At 36.9% G+C, this 17,878-nt stretch overlaps 1 long non-coding RNA gene across 1 annotated transcript in view; it reads left to right on the top strand.

Annotated features, from left to right (window-relative positions):
• The window catches only part of LOC134477168 (uncharacterized), a 51,419-nt gene extending 41,226 nt beyond the window's left edge, over window positions 1–10,193 (top strand). Inside the window, exons 4-6 of the long non-coding RNA XR_010049079.1 lie at window positions 6,384–6,432; window positions 7,995–8,136; window positions 9,004–10,193. This is a non-coding gene — a long non-coding RNA (uncharacterized LOC134477168). The remainder of the gene's footprint in view (window positions 1–6,383; window positions 6,433–7,994; window positions 8,137–9,003) is intronic.
• Window positions 10,194–17,878: the final 7,685 nt, after the last annotated feature.

Here is a 17,878-nt window from a genome sequence, read left to right on the forward strand (position 1 = left end):
CTCAGCCTGCAGAGATGCCTTGGATCTTTCTGCCCAGTTTTTCTGGTGCTTTGACACCTCCCCATCCTGTCTTTCACTCTGTTAGCAGTTGGGTTTCAGATTTCTTGGAGCTGCTAAATCAGTTACTATTTGTCTATTTGTTTTCCATGTTCAAAATTTTTATTTGATGCCCAATCTGAGGTTATTTCCTGTTCTTTCCCTTTCTACCTGTTTTCTTTATCTATTTATTTTAGTCCTCAATAGTCATTTCATTTGAATCAGGGAAGCACTATTTTTTATTTATTGTTTGTACTCCACTACCCCTAAATATAAATATGACTTAAAGGTAGGGTGAGGACTTTGCATTAGCTCATATTAGGTCTCTAACAGTATCTGGCAGACAGTGGAGATTTTAAAAGTATTCATTGAGTGAATAGATAAAGAAAATTTCATAGATATGATAATCTTGTGATTTTAAAAAAGGTTACTAAAATATAAATCACTATATAAATTATTCTCTTAAATGTATTTCATTGTTTTATGGAATAATGTTTTATGGTTTTTCACAGATTATGCAATTGTCACTTCGATCAAATTTAGAATATTTTCATTACCCTAAAAAGAAACTTTGTATTCATTCCTTTTCCCCAGTTTCCTCATCTCAGGCAATTACTAAATATACTGTCCGTCTCTACCCAATGTTGGATCAGAGCACTCAAATGGTGCAACTGTCATTAAAGTTTATAGACATAATCACATAGACATTGGCACATGCTTGTGTGTGTGTGTGTGTGTGTGTGTATCATTGTTTCTCTTGGGTGTACACCTATGAATGAAATTGCTGAGGCTTCCAGTAGTCTGTGCTGAGAAGCTTTAGGAGCCGCAGCTTCCAAAGCAGCTGTGCCGTTTTACATGCTCACCAGCAAGATACGAGGATCCCAGTTTATGCATGTTCTCTTATATCCAAACTTGTTATTATCTTTTTTGTTACATCAGGACATGTGCGGTATAGCTAAGATATTCTACATACTGTCACTTGGAAGACAGAAAAATAAATGATGGCAAACACATGACATTTGACTAGATCTTCCTGGCTCTTTTCAGGGGTTGCTCAGTTAATTGCCTTTTCATTTGGCTCTCTTTTTTCTTTCTGTTTTCATAGGTAAATTGAACCTTTGTCATGACCAAGGAGAATGAGCTGTGCTAGTGAAATACCTGTATTAAGGAAAAATATTCCACATTCTTACATGGCAAGATAAATAATTAGACTCTGACAGTGCTTGAATTTCTATCAGAATGAACTGCATGTTTTTCTTCTTGGGTTGCCATTCCTTATTGGAGTAGGATGTTTCAGGGTTTAGTGCCCATCTTTAGCCATCTCATTCTCTGTCCCCCCCGTCCCCCTAGCCTTCTGTGGCTTCTTGGTGGAAGGCTCTCAGTCTGGTGGAAACCACCATACTGTACCATATTCTTGTTGAATGAACGCTTACTAAAATTGCTTTCGTTTAAGAACCGAAACTTGGGGGCTGGGGATTTAGCTCAGCGGCATAAGCGCCTGCCTAGCAAGAGCATAGTTGTGAGTTTGAACCCCGGAATAAAAAAAAAAGTATGAAGATTCAACATTTAAGATGGCTAAAAGCTGAAACTTCACTTTCCTGTTTTTTTCTGAATTATTAATTACAATAATTGTGTTTCTTTTTACTGTGTTTTGTGTAATAACCATGACTTGAAGTTTACTATAATATAAATATATTTCTATTGGTTGTCTTGGCACCAACTTGCCCATCCTAACACTATTACCTTGGAAAAGTATAGTTCAAATTCTTTTTTTGTTGTTGTTGTCTTGTTTTTTTTTTTTTTTTTTTTTTTTTTTTTTGACATAAGGCTTCACTATGCAGTTTAGGCTGTACTTGAACTCATTTTGTGGCTCAGGCTGGCCTTGAACTCTTGGCATCCTCCTGTCTCAGTTGCCTGACTGCTGAGTTCTGGGACTAAGGCATGTACCGCACGTCCAGCATAGTTTAAATTGTGACCCAATTTGCAAAGTGCCTGGTGCTACTTTCGTAGAAAAAGAAGCAACCACTCTGTCAATCTCTGTGGTCTGTTCACACCAACAGTTAAACAACACAGGCAATGACTCAACAAATTTCAGTCTGAAATCATGGTTGTGTAGTAAAAAGAGTATATTTCAAGAAAGAGAAGTGACCTTGGGCAAATCATCAGTGCTCTTTGCGTCTCATTTTTCTTATCTGTAAGACTGAGATGACCTTGAAGGATTCTGAGTTTTTAACAGGCTTCAGTACATAAAAGCCATTTTTTTATTCCAAGTTTAAGTTCTTTTGTTTTAATAATTGATTCTTCATTCCTTAGACTCCTAAAAACAGTACTGGAGGTAAAATCTGACTCTATCTGAATTGAGGTCATATCCTAGTAGAGTAAGTCAGAGATGTTCCTCTTCTAGCTTTTCCTTGAAGTCATTGGTTGGCTGAACAAAATAATTAAATCCAAGTACACAATTCACCCAGGCCACTTTTCCATAACACAAATACAATAAAAATCAATAGTTTTTTCCCAAATATAAACCAGGTTGATATGCTTATCTCATCCAGGAAAGGGTCTGCTAGCAATGTTAACTAAGTAGATCATGAGTTTGTAGCCAAAGGCTGGCGTTTTGGAAAACAGCAAAGTTGCTGAGTATTGAAGAAGGATGTGGCATAAAGTCTTTCTCCAGTACAGCAGGCTTTTCCAGAACTATTAGAAGCTTCCCTTTAGCAGGTTTCCTTTAATATCAGGGCTGTTGGGATGTTTTCAGTTGCACTGATTTCTTCTCTGTTGTGAGGCTAAAAGGATCAGGATTGAGGTGGGTCATGCTGCAGCTGGTTTTGTTAAGTTGCTGATTGTATTTACCTTCTTCCCTGAGGAAGTTCCTGGACTTTGGCTTGTCACAGGACTGTAAATTTGTCAAAATGTTTGGATGTTTCATGTAAACAAGGCTAAAGTTCTGTTTATACCAGATATAATTTTTTGAAAAAGATAGCATTTCGTTAAACCCTAGGCTCTCTGGGGAAATGCTTGTTAGTGACCAGTTGCATTTTGTTTTTTGACTAAGTGAAACTATGTAAAGTAACCAGAAGCAGCTTTTTGAATTTTCATGGTCATTCTCTGAACATTTTAATTTTTCTAGAGTAGTTTAGCTCTGAGCACTTACAAAAAGTACAGTGAGAGTTTTACTCTTGGTACCGAGATGCTCATGTCACGAAAGAGTTTGGGGGGAGGGCTGTGTATCGAATGTGCACGTCCAAAGCCCTCTGGGGCCTCCAGTCACAGGTACTGGTCCAAGTCCCACAGTACCCATTTGTTCTAAACACAGTTATTGACCTTACTGCTCAAGATGAATTGTAACTTATCATTCTGACCCTGTGACTGCTGGACTCTCCGAACATTCTTCCGTGGACAGGTACTTTGGCCTTGCTGCAGTTTGTACCCCTGTGGGTCACAGTCTTCTCAGTATTACAGATAATTCAATGGCATAGGTGTGAGCTGGGTGATTGGCCATGCGTGTTTCTGTATATGAATGTGTGATCCAAGCATATATTTTCTGGTGCATATCTGCTTTTCATAACCTAAGAATCTTACTTTAACCAGTTTGGCTTTTTTCAGCCCTGTGCTTTGAATGCTAGATTTCCACAAAAATAAATCATTATTTCTTTTTGATTTCCTTGGCTTGATGATGGGTTGTTTATTACTATTATTATTATTATTATTGTGTGTGTGGTAATGGGAATTAAAATGGGAGCCTTCACATGGAGCTACATTCCTACCTTTTTTCTAGTTTTTATTTTGAGATAGAGTCTTTCTAAGTTTCCCAGGATGGGCTCCAGCTATGATCTTCCTGCCTCAGTCTCCCAGAGTGCTGCTGGTGTTACAGAAATGAAAAACTATGCCTGGATAATACCTTAAATATTAATTCTTTTTTTATTTAGAGAAAAAAAGCAAAACAGAAAAAAGGGTAGAAATAATACAGAATTTAAAAAAAACAGTAAGAAATCACTAGTTGATAAATTACATATTGTTATCTTAGAAGTAGTTGTTCACGTTACAAAAATCAAAGCATAAAAAGTGGACAATCAAACAGTGACAGTACAAACTATTCTGTTTGATGAACTAACAAAAACTTAGCAATATGGTTATGTATCTTGCACACTTAAACATACATACAGTTATATCCTTTAGAGCATTTTCTTTCCCTTTCCTTAAAGGATGCTGTGAAAGTACTCATGGTTCTGAGGAGTGGGTTTTTTTAAATTAGAAAACAATTTGAATATAATTTTTTTTCTGTGTACATACACATACACTCTGAGGCTGGGGGAGTGCTATGATTTGATATGCTTATGTCTTAGGGGTTCATGGACTGGAGGCGTGGTCCTCAATATGGTGGTATTAAGAAGTGATAGAATCCTTCAGAGGTGGGGTCCAGGTGGTGGGTGCTTTGGTCTTATGAGTGGCCTGGTTAGTTCTTGAGATAGAGAGAGTGAGCTATTCTAAAAAGAGTAACACTGTCTCCTGAATCTGTCTGGCCTCGGTCTTGCCATATGAGCACTCTTACACGTATTTCTGCTGTTGTGATGCCATCTGTCATGAGGCCTCACCAGAGCTGAGCAAACACTGGTAACATGGTCTTAAATCTTTAAAACTATAAGCTAAACAAACCTCCTCTCTCTGCAGAGTTCCCAGTCTCAGATAATTTCTTATGGCAACAGAAAATGGACCTAGTAAGGATGATTTGTGTCTTCTAATCTCTGAATGCAGTAGAGGACTGGACAGCTGGCTTTTATTTTTCTCTAAAGTTCTACACAATGAACTTTATAGAGCTTCTTGGGCTCGGTTCTTTTTCTTGCAGCATCTCATGTCTTCCCTTCATGCTTCTGTAGGATACATATTACCAGTATTCACAGTTTAAGACAAGAAAACAGGGCCAGAGATGTTGGCTTGCTTGGTTTCAGTCAGTGAATGTACTGTACATTCAAACTGCTGACTCCAAATTAGTGTGTTTAAGTATGCTCACTGCCAGGGTACCTTTTGAATCCCTAAGAAGCTTGAATTCTCCTTTCCCCTCACCATGTGGCCCTCACTTCCTGCAGGGGAGTATAAGCCGTGGTGGTGGTAGGGCTGTGCTATGAGGGTCCTCTTTCCCATCTTTCTTCAGTATCCATTGATCTATTCCCTTGTCCAATCTCCTGCAGTTGACACTTCCCGCCACAACTCTCATCTCTCTAAATCACTCTAGTCATTCTACTTTGAATGCATCAATAATCAGTCTTTTAAGGAGGGCAGGGAGTGAGGAAATTGCTTTCGGAGTATTGAATAAAACTTCAGACATTGGCAGGAACTAACACAGTTGGAGAACTGGTCACTGGTGTCATGAATGTGAATTGCATTTTGTAGTTCAATTTTAGATTCTTCCTCTCCACGCACTCAGCTCCTTCAAAGGCCACTATTTACATTCTCACTCCGTGCCAGGCTCTCTAGACAACCGTTCTGCAGCCAACTGCAACTTGTAGTCCAGGAAACCAAGGGCTTGATCTGGAAGATGTTAACCCTGTTCTGTCTTTGCTTGTATTCAGTCCTCCTGCTTCAACAGGTGTGTCTGTACCCAGCTGGCCTATTCCAGTGGCACTGCCTTTGAATTCTCAAGTAGCCCTGAAGTAGACCATGGAAGGTGATGTTCACTGAGTGCTTTTCTCATCACTCCTGTTCTGAATCTTGGAGGGCAAGTTGAGGGAAAAGTAGAAAAGTGGATTGAGATTATCTTTAGTTAACCCCATGTCCTACCATCCTTTCTCCGTCCTTTAGCACTCACTGTTCTGTGCTGGTTTCCAGGACCCTCCCTCTGGGTTGGCCACCTAACTTTGTCCTAATTAGCAATGCAACATTTTGCTGTTTATTTACTTATGAAAAAATTATCTCAAAGAATCATTTGAGTACAACAGATTATTGAGAAAGGCAGTACTGACTGGCAGGAAAAAAGCATATGAGCTTTCTGTCTCTGAAGAGGATATTATCTTAGAATCAACCCTACTTTTTTGCAGGGTGGAGTGTTTGGCATCCTCCTGGGAGAAAGTCATGGTCACAGTTGGTGGCGCATTGCTCTTCCTGTCTCAGGAGGAAGGCTGTTGATTGCTTATGGTGAAGTTAATGATCTGTGAGTGTGTGGCTATTTTTTCAGACTTTCATGTGCAATCCTCTGAGCCTGGCGGGAGGGGAAACCCATGAGCCTGGAGTAGAACTTGTTACCTTGCATATCCAATAGTCATTATTAACCAGAGTGCATTTTGTGTTGGAGATCAACTTGATATTTGAGAAAGTTTAAAATACAAATGCTTTCCTGCTTTTTGTCTTGACAGACTGAGATGATTAATGATATGTGATGTGTAAGGAGATAAAATGAGTGAGGTGAGTATGTAAGAAGTCTTTTTTTTTTTTTTTTTTTGACAGGGAACTTTTATAAGGCGTTTGAGAAATATGAATATGTTTCTTTAACTGACATTTTAGGTTTTTGTCTTTCACTCTGACTGATAAATGAGAGACCTCCCAATCTCTTCACTGAAGCATCCCTTGGGGGAATAAACTGATTGTGCATTGCAATGGGCACGGCTTTGGTTCAGGATTCTGATTATTTCTAAATCAAGGGCAGCTTTAGTTTCAGTTATTTCACTGTGGAAATGGAAAAAACGTGTCTGGAAAACATTTTCTCCCTACTTGTTAAATATCCTTTTCCTTTAAAAGTGAGATTTCTTGTTTTGAAAAGAAATGATTTTTAAACTCCACATAAAGGGAATTCTGACATCTGCAATTCTCTCAGTTTTGCTAGAGGTTAAAATTTCTAATTTGCAAGGCTGCTTCATTAAAAAAAGTAAGTCTTTGGAGGTACTGACTGAGTGAATGGCTATTAGCAAATATATTCTTTTTAGATGACTACCAGTCATTTTAGGTATCACAACAATATCTGTTAATTTGATGGTCTTTCCTTGCAAACTATGCTATTGTTTTTGAGTTAGGGAGAATACTATAATATCATAATATCTTTTTAAAGAATTTGTTGCTTTTGAGTGGGTTAAATGAGGTTCCTAAAGGTCACTGTTCACATTTTTCGTGGTTATATCAGTTATTCTGATCTACTTCATCCCCTGAAGGTGGGAAATACTTTTGTGATTATTTTCCCAGCAAAACTAACTCTTTTATGGTACATTTTACATATCCATTCATAAAAAACAAAAAAAAGAAAAAGTATTGGGCATTGTTTTGCTAGGTATTATGTTAAATGGTGAAGGAAGAAAGAGGAACTGAGTACAGATCTGTCTTTAAACCATAAAAGGCCCGTCCAGTGATGGCGAACCTTATAGAACTTTCAGTGATAAAAATAGCCCACTGTAGAACCAGTGTCATAGGCTCACCACTGCCAGTGAGCTATTGAACTAACAAAAAGTCTCTTACAGATTAGTAGGGGAGTAGGAACTTCTGCAGAGTATCGTTCCTACCCAGCCCTGTATTTGTTCTTTACTGAGAGCAAAGATCCAGTTAATGGGGTTTTTTTGTTTGTTTGTTTGTTTGTTTGATTTTGGCTGAGAGTTAACTAAGAGGTTAGATGCCATTCTGTCTGTTCATCCTTGTCACTGGTAAGGAAACAGACTCAGAAATAAGCCACGTGTCCACATTCGCCCAGCTAATTAGAGACCAATCCAAACACTTTCATTCTTTGGAGGGCAGAAGCAGCATTTTCTAATTTCATCTCATACAAGCACATAGTGCTAATTTGTAGTCTGCCTTAACTCACTGGCTGCCCCCCATGAACCTTCACACTCTTCAAATTAAAGTAGAAGTTGGGGGTGTAGGACTGAGTTAATATAAAACGATCATAGTAAGTTCTTATTACTTTGCAAAGTCTCATTTCAAACATACTACAATTTCACCTTTCTTTTCTTCCGATTTTAAAACTCTTTCCCTTTTGTCCTCAGAGATGAAATTGGTAAGATGATTGAAGATGTCAGTTTCAGAGCCTGCCAGCCTTGCTACTAAAGCTAATTATTTTGCAGTGTGCAAATAACATGATGAGGCAGAGGCACAGTGCAGAGAAGATGGAAAGGCATCTCAGAAAATGTAAGTATTCTTGATCATCACTTTTTTTTGCTTTTAATTAAAAATCGGTTAAATTATTTCTGGTTTGAAATCAATCTTTCTCGTTCAGCAGTTATTGCTGAATTTTCTGGTTTCTACTTATCCCTCTTACAGGCATCACAGTTGGTCTGATGCTAGACTAATGTGTGTGAAATAGATTTCTGGCAACCAAAATACCTAGACCCATTTAGGAGAATCTATTTCTCTATACGTATGGTTCCCCAAATGTAACACAAGACCTGTATATTTAAAATACATGAAAGGCAGCTCCAAAAACATGGCAAATGTAGAAAAGGGCAAAATCAATACTCTATTTATTAGTTATAACATTGCATAGAGTTTTTATTCATAGGTAGGAAAAATCCCTTTGATTTTGTTTTTTTGTCAAAATAAATGACTAGTTTTATTTTAAAATCAGTCTTTTTTACATGCAAATTCTAAAGCCTTTAAAACTGTATATGAAAGAACAAAACAGAAATAAAAATAATTAACATCATTGATAAATTGCAATTATCACATGCTTCAGTTTTTTTCTTTTTTTAAATTAATTCTCTAATATTGTTTCTGTTGGAGAAGTAGAGATTAAATGAAAGCATTAAATTCATCAAAACCTTGCCATTTGGGAACTTCCTATTATAAGAACTACATTTCTTCCATGACCAAAAGTAAAGACTGTTTCAATTAGAGGAAGAGTGTCCAGAGAATGTTGTCAGATTATTGGTTGAATAAACATTTGTTTCTTTTTTTTTAACTCAAGAAAATTTCAAGATCTGCATGGGGGGGGAGAAGTCTCTTTCTTGCATAGCTGAAATCTACTTCCATTTGTTCTGCTCCCCTTTTTTCTTCCAGTGCCTTTTTTTATCAAGTGCTACTTGGAAAAGCAGCGCAACTGCACTAAGTGAGAGAAGACCAGCAGGGAAGCAAGCTGATGGTTCTTCCTGTCCTGGAGAAATTTAGCAAGGAAGGATTCTGACACCGCTTCCCAGCTTGGAGAAACTTGATAGTTTTCAGCATGTTTATGTGATTGCTTAAGGCAAACGACTATAACACATTTGGATATTTGACATTCCATATTTGGCAGTTTGGTGAGACAGATATTTTAAATAATCATACCTTATTTCGCCCATATCTTTCTTATTAATATTGTCCACATTTTAATGTAATTCGAGCACAATTAATGGATGATTAAGCTCTATTTCAGACCACAGTTGGGCCATTTTGGATGTCTTAAGAGATTTGTTGAAGGTTTTTATAGCAAGACAGAGATTCTGGACATTCTGGACAAGGATGCACTGATTCCACATTGTGTTTGAGTTGCACAGTAAATCCCACAGCAGGAAAAAAAGATGAAGCCTTCATTTTCAGGACAAGCTAGCTAATTAATAATAATTCCCAAACAGCTTGGGATTGCATGTCAGCTACCGCATGGACATAAAAAAAATCCCATGATGTAAATGCTTTATGTTGTGAGAGGAAAAGTTTAGCAAAAATATACTTAGCATATTGGTATCTTTTTCTTTGAGGAAAATTTGTTGTTAGGACTCTTATCCACTGACCATTATAGAAAAAATGTTAATGAACAAACACTTCTCAAGGGTGTAAAGTTTGACCACGCTTTAAAAAAGTCTATAAAAGTATTTGAAAATTTTAATTCCTTTTTTGGTCCCCAAATAAAAATCAAAACCAAAACCAAAAAATAGTCCCAAAAGACTTTTATTAAACAAGGAGAAGACAATAAAGGGGAGAACGGAGGGAACTTAGGGAGAATAATAGGTAGGAAGGATGTGATCAAAATGTTATATGTGTGCCTGAAAATGAGACCTAGTAGCTTGTAAAATTAATACACACTAAGAAAGACCTAGTAGCTTGTAAAATTAATACACACGCTGTTCTGAACTGTTCGCAATCTCACTGTTTGAATGTCCACTTTGTATGCTTTAATTTTGTAACTTGAACAACTATTTCTAAGATGACAATATGTAACCTATTAACTAGTGATTTCTTACTGTTTATTTTTTTGAAATTCTGTATTACTTGTACCCTTTTACTGCTTTTTTCTCTTTAAATAAAATTAAAAAAAGAAAAAGCTGTTCCTAAAAGTTTAAATTCATTAATATTTAAGTTAAATGTCCCTAGAACATAACATTATTTTAACTATTCTACTACAACTCAGTCCATGAAGTTGAAATAATCTAATGAGTTCTTTTAATATGTTTGATTTATTATAGAGGTGATGCCTCTAAAGTAAGAAGTCTTAAATCTTTCAGGGTCTAAAATTGTGTGTGTGTGTGTGTGTGTGTGTGTGTGTGTGTGTGTGTGTAAGCAGGGGGTGGAGGGCTGGTTTGGGGACAGAAGCCTTTCAGTTGGGGGAAAACTTCTTGAAAATTTGTGGCCAAAATAAAACATATGACGCTCAACATCTTATTTCCAAGAGATTCATATGCAATTTTCAAAAGCGGTTCTAACAATTAAATTGTTTCCTTCTGAAAAAAGACCACAATTCAACTTTCAGATGATAAACAAGATTAAATAAAAGTTGTGACATACAACCCCAACACATTTTAGAACTGGCAGGCGTCATTCCCTGAGCAGTGAATTAGAACATCTATCCGTAAATGAACATAATGAGCATACGGGCTGATGTGCCTTCCTTGGAGGAAAACTGAACACACTGAAACTGTAATTCACAAAGCAGATATATTAAGGAGTTGCTTTACCTAAAAATTTTTTTTTATTTATAAAAAGGCTTCCTGCAAATCTCTTTTAAAGGGCTGCATATGCTTGAAGCATTTGTTTAAAGACCACTGTTTATCTGGAGTGCAGAGAGGATAATTAGAGAATCACAAAGCCCAAACCCAACATGTTTAAAACTCAACTAAATACTTTGCAGTCTCACTGTTTGACTGTCCACTTTGTTTGCTTTAATTTTCTAACTTGAACAACTATTTCTAAGATGACAATATGTAACCTATTAACTAGTGATTTCTAAATAACATATTACCATCCTTCCTCATCTCTTCGACTCAGGTGAGCCCTCATTTTGTCCATTTCAATTCAAGGCACGTGTGTGCACTCAGTTGTCTAGGCTCGAAGTCTCTCTTGTCCATGTCTTTGACCTCTTCTCACTTTGCGGTTTATCAACAAATTTTGTTACTCATGCCTCTCCCTCTTGTCTTAAGTTTTGAAACGAGATCATATTGTTATACATTTTTTAATCAATCTTTTTTCCTGAAATTTTTTGGAGCGAGTCACATGCTCTAAACATGTTCTCATCATCCTAGAGTTAACTTTTATAACGATCTTGTAATGCAGGTCACTTAGATTAGAATTCAAGGCAGAGATTAAGGATATGGAGGGTGGGGATGTGTGAACAGGCAAAGCACTAACATTTACTGAATATTAGTTATGATTCTGGCATTCTGTTAGGTGCTTCATGTTCATTATCTGCTATAATTCTTACGGTCACCTTTGAAATAAGAATTACATTCATTTTAACCAATGAGGACTGAGGCCCAGGACTGAAGATGTGGGCAGAAGGCTCATACGCAGCAGAAGGTAAAGTTGGAGCTGGGAGCCATGCTGGGCTCTCATCATTGCATCATTTTTCCTTCACTATATTTTCTGGCAAAAAACTAATGCTTAAATTTTAAATCTATATTCCAAAAGTCTTTCCACTAGTATATCTTTTTAAGCAGCTAATATATGGCAACAATTAATAGAAATTATGTTTCTAATTAGTAGCTGTTCCATTAATAAATAACTATCCAGCATAAGACATTTTTGAAGTGACTATTTTAATCTGTCAAAATACTTCTTAGCTCCTTGCAAAGGAATCTTCCACAAAGAGCCCTAATAACTCCCCCGGAGATCATAGTTTCTCACTCTTAATGGACCATCAGTGACTATTCCATGGAATTTTTAAGTACAGGTGTTACAAACACAGAGGCACAGCCAAAGCTAAGTAGCTTGGATGTTTTCCTTATAGGTCATGATACTGAATTTCTTTACAGAATAATTCATAACTGTAGACAACATTAGCAGAGAACTCACTGATAGTAGAATTCACACAGCATGAGTATAGACAGGAGTAGGTCAACAGCAGAAATGCGGTTAGTTTACCATAGGTGCTCAAAAATGGATTTGCTACTTATATTCAGTTCATTATGTATATTAGGTGTATTGAAAAGCTCACACACATCTCAAATGTTTAGAGAAACTTGAATTCAGGGCGGGGGGAGAATTCACCCCCTCTTGTGAGTTAAGAAAAGAGTCCTTGCTTTTGGGAATCTGAAGCTCTGTACCATCTTTGCTGTTAAGTCAACAACAAAGGAGGATGATTCTCTAACTCTCAAGCTCCTTTGGGTAAATAGAAGGCGTTGAGATTCTCCATGGCCCTTCAGCTCCCCTATCCAAAATTCAGATTTGTACACCAAGATTCAAATTTGTTGCGACAGTTCTCTTCACCTCATAAAGAGAAAGATAATAATTCATTTCTTTCCATATTCATGAAGATTAATGTCATAACAGTGCTCGGTTTTCACACTCGTTCTCTTTATGAATTGCAAACCCAGAAGTTGTGCTGTGCTGTCTTCCTGGAAAAACAAATGACTTTCTTGCATAATGAGGCTCATATCTTGCTAATCTGTCTTGTATAAACTAAGTCTCTAGGGTATAACAATCATTCTTAACTACACATTTGTTTAGATTTTCTGACATGCAACTGTAGTCGTTTCCAAAGAGGCTTATGCTTTTATAATTCTAGAATATGACAGTGATTTGTAATTATTACTTTTCCAGAAATGATTCCATCTATTTGCAAAACCACAGTTGAACTGAATCACCTTAAATAACATAAATAGGTATCATGAATAAAACAAAAACTCAACTGGCCCTTAAAACCTGCCTTATTTTCTAGTAAATTTATGTTTGTAAGCCAATTAAGATATGAGGCCAAAATTCATTTATAACCTCAGAAAACAGCTAAGAAAGTATTGCAGCTAGGAGAGGAGGCTCTGGCACCTAAATGCAATTTCCTTACCAGCCCCCTCTCCCCGCTGCCATTCTGGTCTTCATGCTGGATCAGTGAAGCTCTCTGTGGGGGAGCAAATAACATCCTCAAGTCCCAGGTAACCTGGTTGAGGCTGCTTCATAGGACATTTCTCAAGAAATTTTGCTTGTGAAGCACAAAATTGGATCCGTAACAAAGCAAGTCACTAAGGGGGAAACAAAAGCCAGAGATTTATAGAGCAAACTAAAGTGCTTGAAATTCTTATGAAGGGGAAATACTTCAAGGTTGCATGAAGCAAGAAGTAGAAGAGTGGACTAAACAGTAAGATTAAAGTTCAACTTGATCTTACTTGCTTTTTAAAATAATTCAATCATTTTAAACTGTGGCCAACCAAAAATCAAAGGATCTCTTTAGGAAGACGAGCCAGTAGTAATTCCACTCTTGGTACTGTGTGGCTCGTTGGATCTGTCATAGCTTCTCTGCCCTACTCAACTAGTGTTGGCTTCTTTTCGTCTTAGACACTTGCATTCTCCCTAATTTTCCTATTTTGTAGAATCCTCCTGCTATCACTCATCATGAACATTAGTCATATTCAATAGTTTTATCAAGGATCTTTAAATCATTTGACCTTAGGATTCTGCCTGCACAGCAGCGTGCTACTTACTCAGAGAATGCGCTTATCGTAACTGTCTCCTCGTGAATATAAGATGCAGTCTGCAGGGTTGAGAAGCAGACAAAAAAAAAGTTCCAGAAACTTAGCTCAGGAAGCCTTCTCTGAACATTTTTTTGACTCACCAGGAAGAGGAATAGTAAGAGCTAATATTTGTTAAGGATCTTATAGCATCCCAGCCACCCAATTTAAAGCACAAAGTAATCGAATCTCTACCATGGCTTCATGTTTCTGTTTGATAGATGGGAACTCTAGAGTGCAGAGAAATGAAGAAATATGATCAATTTCACAGAGCTGGTAAGAGGTAGAGTTTGGGTTAGTGGGCATGGTGGTTTAGATCCCACCTTTCCTCTGTGATTTAGTTGTTAAGCTTAACTCTTGACTTTGTCCTCAAACTCTTCTCAGTTTTGGTGACACAGCTTCTGACTGAACTTTTTGGCTGAGGTATTGCATGTACTGTTAGGCCCACTTTCAGATCATTCTATTGGCTTGATGATAAGGGGCTCTCTGTAGCTAAAGGTAAAACTAATCCTTTTCCCTTCCTCTCTTCTTCTTTAGCTTACTATCATTGCCTGGCCTCAACCATATAAAAGAGAAAGTTTGGCTAAGATTCAGTGATTCTCCACGTCTGCTGGCAAGAGCATGGCTTCAAATTTGAGTCAAATGACTTAAGCCTGAAGTTAAGAGTTCATGCAGAAACTACTTGTTGAGTGAAGCGCCATGAAGGCAGGCATCTTTTCAGTTTTGCCTCTATTCCTCCATCACTGGATTAGTACTTTGCACATCATGAATGCTGAATAAACATTTTTTGAATCAAAACATGACATAATGACTGAATAGGAGGAGACAATGGTATTGGATAGAATACAGAACAGGGTATAAAAGTAGGACCTCTCAGACATTTAGTCCCCATCCTTTACACACTGGATCTTGGGTCTGCTGGATAGCAGCACAAGAGTGGGGACAATTCCTGTCAGATGATGGTGATAGGACCCTGATAGGTTTCCTGTTCCTCTTGGGTCTTGTTCAGAAGCTGAGAGCAAACTGGTTTGTGAGAAGATTCAGTAGAGACTTAGAAAAGATAAAGCCTGGAAGATTAATCCAAATTCCACTGTCTGCTCTGCTGGTCTCAGGCATATCTTCTGCTGCAATTTTTAAAATCTTCCCTGCATCTCATTTCTAGGCAAGGTTAACCATTTGCTTCAGTTTTTTAAAGATGGCTGACTCTGCACACAGGCACAACAGATTAGCTTCAGTGTGCCTGTGTCATTACTTTCATAACTAACTAACAAAGTGTTGTTTATTTTTCTTAATCAGCCTCTCTCGTGTGCAATTTATAGCCTTTCCTCCTACCAACCTTTGCAGTCAGTGGCTGTTATCACTCCTTCTCACTTTATATTTGTATTCTCAGTTCCCAGACCAGTGCCTAATGTAGAGTTGATAGTCATGAAATGCTTGCCAAATGAATGTGACTGGAGAAAAAAAGTCCTATAATTTATATGGAACCAGAAGAGACCCAGGATTGCTTTTGCAAAGTGAGAGCAAAGAGCTAAGTGGGAAGCATCACAGTCCTGAACTTGAAGTTTTATTACAAAGCTACAGTGATAAAAGCAGCATGGAGCTAGCACAAAAACAGACACGAGGATCAGTGGAACAGAACAGAGGAAGCAGAAACAGTCCCAACCACGTTCAACTATTCAGTCTTTGGTAAAGGGGCCAAAAACACATGCTGGAGGAAAGATAACTTTGTTAATAAATAGTGTTGAGAAGAATGGCTACTCACATGCAGAAGATTGAATATAGACTCATATCTCTCAGTATATACCAAATTAAATTAAAATGGATCAAAGAACTAAATTTTAAAACACTAAAACAACTTGCTGGAAGATAAAATTCTTTAAGTCATAGGAATAGGGAAGTCTGGCTACATATGAAATTACACCAGGAATCAACAAATAGGATTATGTCAAATTAAAAAGCTTTCATACAACAAAAGAAACAAACTACTGAGTAAAAAGACAGTCTACATAATGGGAGAAAATTGCTTGCTATTGCTCACTATTCTGTAGACATATAACTAATATCTAGAATATATAAAAAAAACTAAAAATAGAGTTCTCTAAAATAAAACACCTAATAAAGAAATGGGCAAATGAAATGAATAGACACTACACAGGAAAAGTACAGTGGCTATTATATACATAAAGAAATGTTCAATCTTTCTTACCATTAGAGAAATGAAAATTAAAATACCACTGAAATTCCATCTTACCCCTGAAACAATGGCATCTCCAAGAAATCTAATAACAACAAATGTGGGCCAGTTTGAGGGGGGAAAAGGACACATTGTTTCACATTGTTGGTGAAAGTGTAAATTGGTACAACCACTAAGGATATCAGTGAGAAATTATTCAAAAAACTAAAACTAGAGTTTCCTTTTGACCTGGATATGCCCCTTCTAGGTATTTTCCCTAAAGAGCTAAAAGTACCATATCACAGTGATACATGCATATTAATATTATAAGAATACAGTTCATAACAGCTAATCTTGGAAAACTGCCTACATGTCAATAAACAGGTGAATTGATAAAAGAAAATATATTAACATGCAATGGAATGCTTCTTAGCCATCAAGAAAGATAAATTAGAGACATTTGTAGGAAAATGAATGTACTTCCAGACTGTAATATTAGGTGAAATAAATCAGACACACAAACTTAAATATCACATCACTTCTCTTATATGAGAAACCCAAATTATAAGTAAAGAGCAAAGTAAATAAGACAATATAGGAAGTAAGGAGATAGGTATGGAGGGGAGGGAAAGGCAATAAAAGAGGAATTAAAACGTGTTATGTACACATACCAATCCACACAAGGAGTGTAGACATTGTGTGCAGGAAACACGTACTAATTTAAAAAACCCCAAGTGAGTAAAAGAATGCACATGAGACATCTGAGCAGGCATCTGTTAATAGGGTTCATAGGGGAAGTGCTCAGTGCTTTGTAGTTCTCACAATTTTGCATGCAAGAATGTGTCATCTTCTCAATTTAAAATCTATTCTCTGTTTTGTATTTTCTAAATTAGGTTCTTAAGACTTTTCTTTTACCTTCTTTCCATGTATATGTTTTGGGTTTGAGTAAAAGAGATATTTAAGATTTTGACAAACATTTCAAAACATCTCAAAGCAAATTTTTAATTGAATAGTGGAGATTTAAAATTTCATCCCAAGAAATAAAAAAAATCTTGATACTTCAGTGAATAAGTAGAATGGCTTATCTTGCTTCTCTCAAAAATAAAAATAATAAGTTTTAGTTGAGTCTTAGATTTCTAGTGTTGACATTATTAGGATAACTATTAACTTATCAGTGTGCATTTTAAAAGTTATCAGTGTGGATAATAAATTTAAATGATTAAATTGCATGTTTGCATTTGAAGCCTACTCTTGCATATGAAAAAGCACAGGTAATTGAAACGCCCCCCCCATCTATGGATCTAATTCTAATGATTTCTTTCATTATCTCCCATTAAGCTTTTCTAGCAAGTAGCAGGCAAGCAGAATGAACTAATTTGACTGCTCTGTCTGCTTCTCTGTTCATCTTCTCACAGAAGTCCTGGTCTTCGAAGCTTTGGCCAAACTCTTGGCAGTGGGAGCCACAGGTGGGCAGAGACTGAAGATAATTGACAGATTTTCCAGTCAACTCTTAGAAGAATTGAGAGAAAGCTGTAAGAAATCTAGTTTCTAACTTAGGCACAAATAATACTGCTCATCAACTCTGTGTTTGTTCTGTCTCTCAGAAACAGTCCCAATGTTAGGATTCTCTTTTGTATTTCATTAAAAATAGCCAAAGAAAGAACAGACCTTTATCCTTTTTGGTTCCAAACATCTTGCACTTCATCCAGATAAATGAAAATCTTAAGAAAAGTATAGCAAATGGATGTATAAAAACATATTTTAAAAAATTTCAGCTAGGCATTGTGGTGCAGGTCGACAATCCCAGCACAGCACTTGGAAGGCTGAGGCAGGAGGACCACTGTGAGTCTGA

The sequence above is a fragment of the Cavia porcellus genome, unplaced genomic scaffold, assembly GCF_034190915.1.
Source record: "Cavia porcellus strain 051 isolate PalLab524CR breed Dunkin Hartley unplaced genomic scaffold, mCavPor4.1 scaffold_8, whole genome shotgun sequence".
In the NCBI taxonomy this organism is placed as follows: domain Eukaryota; kingdom Metazoa; phylum Chordata; class Mammalia; order Rodentia; family Caviidae; genus Cavia; species Cavia porcellus.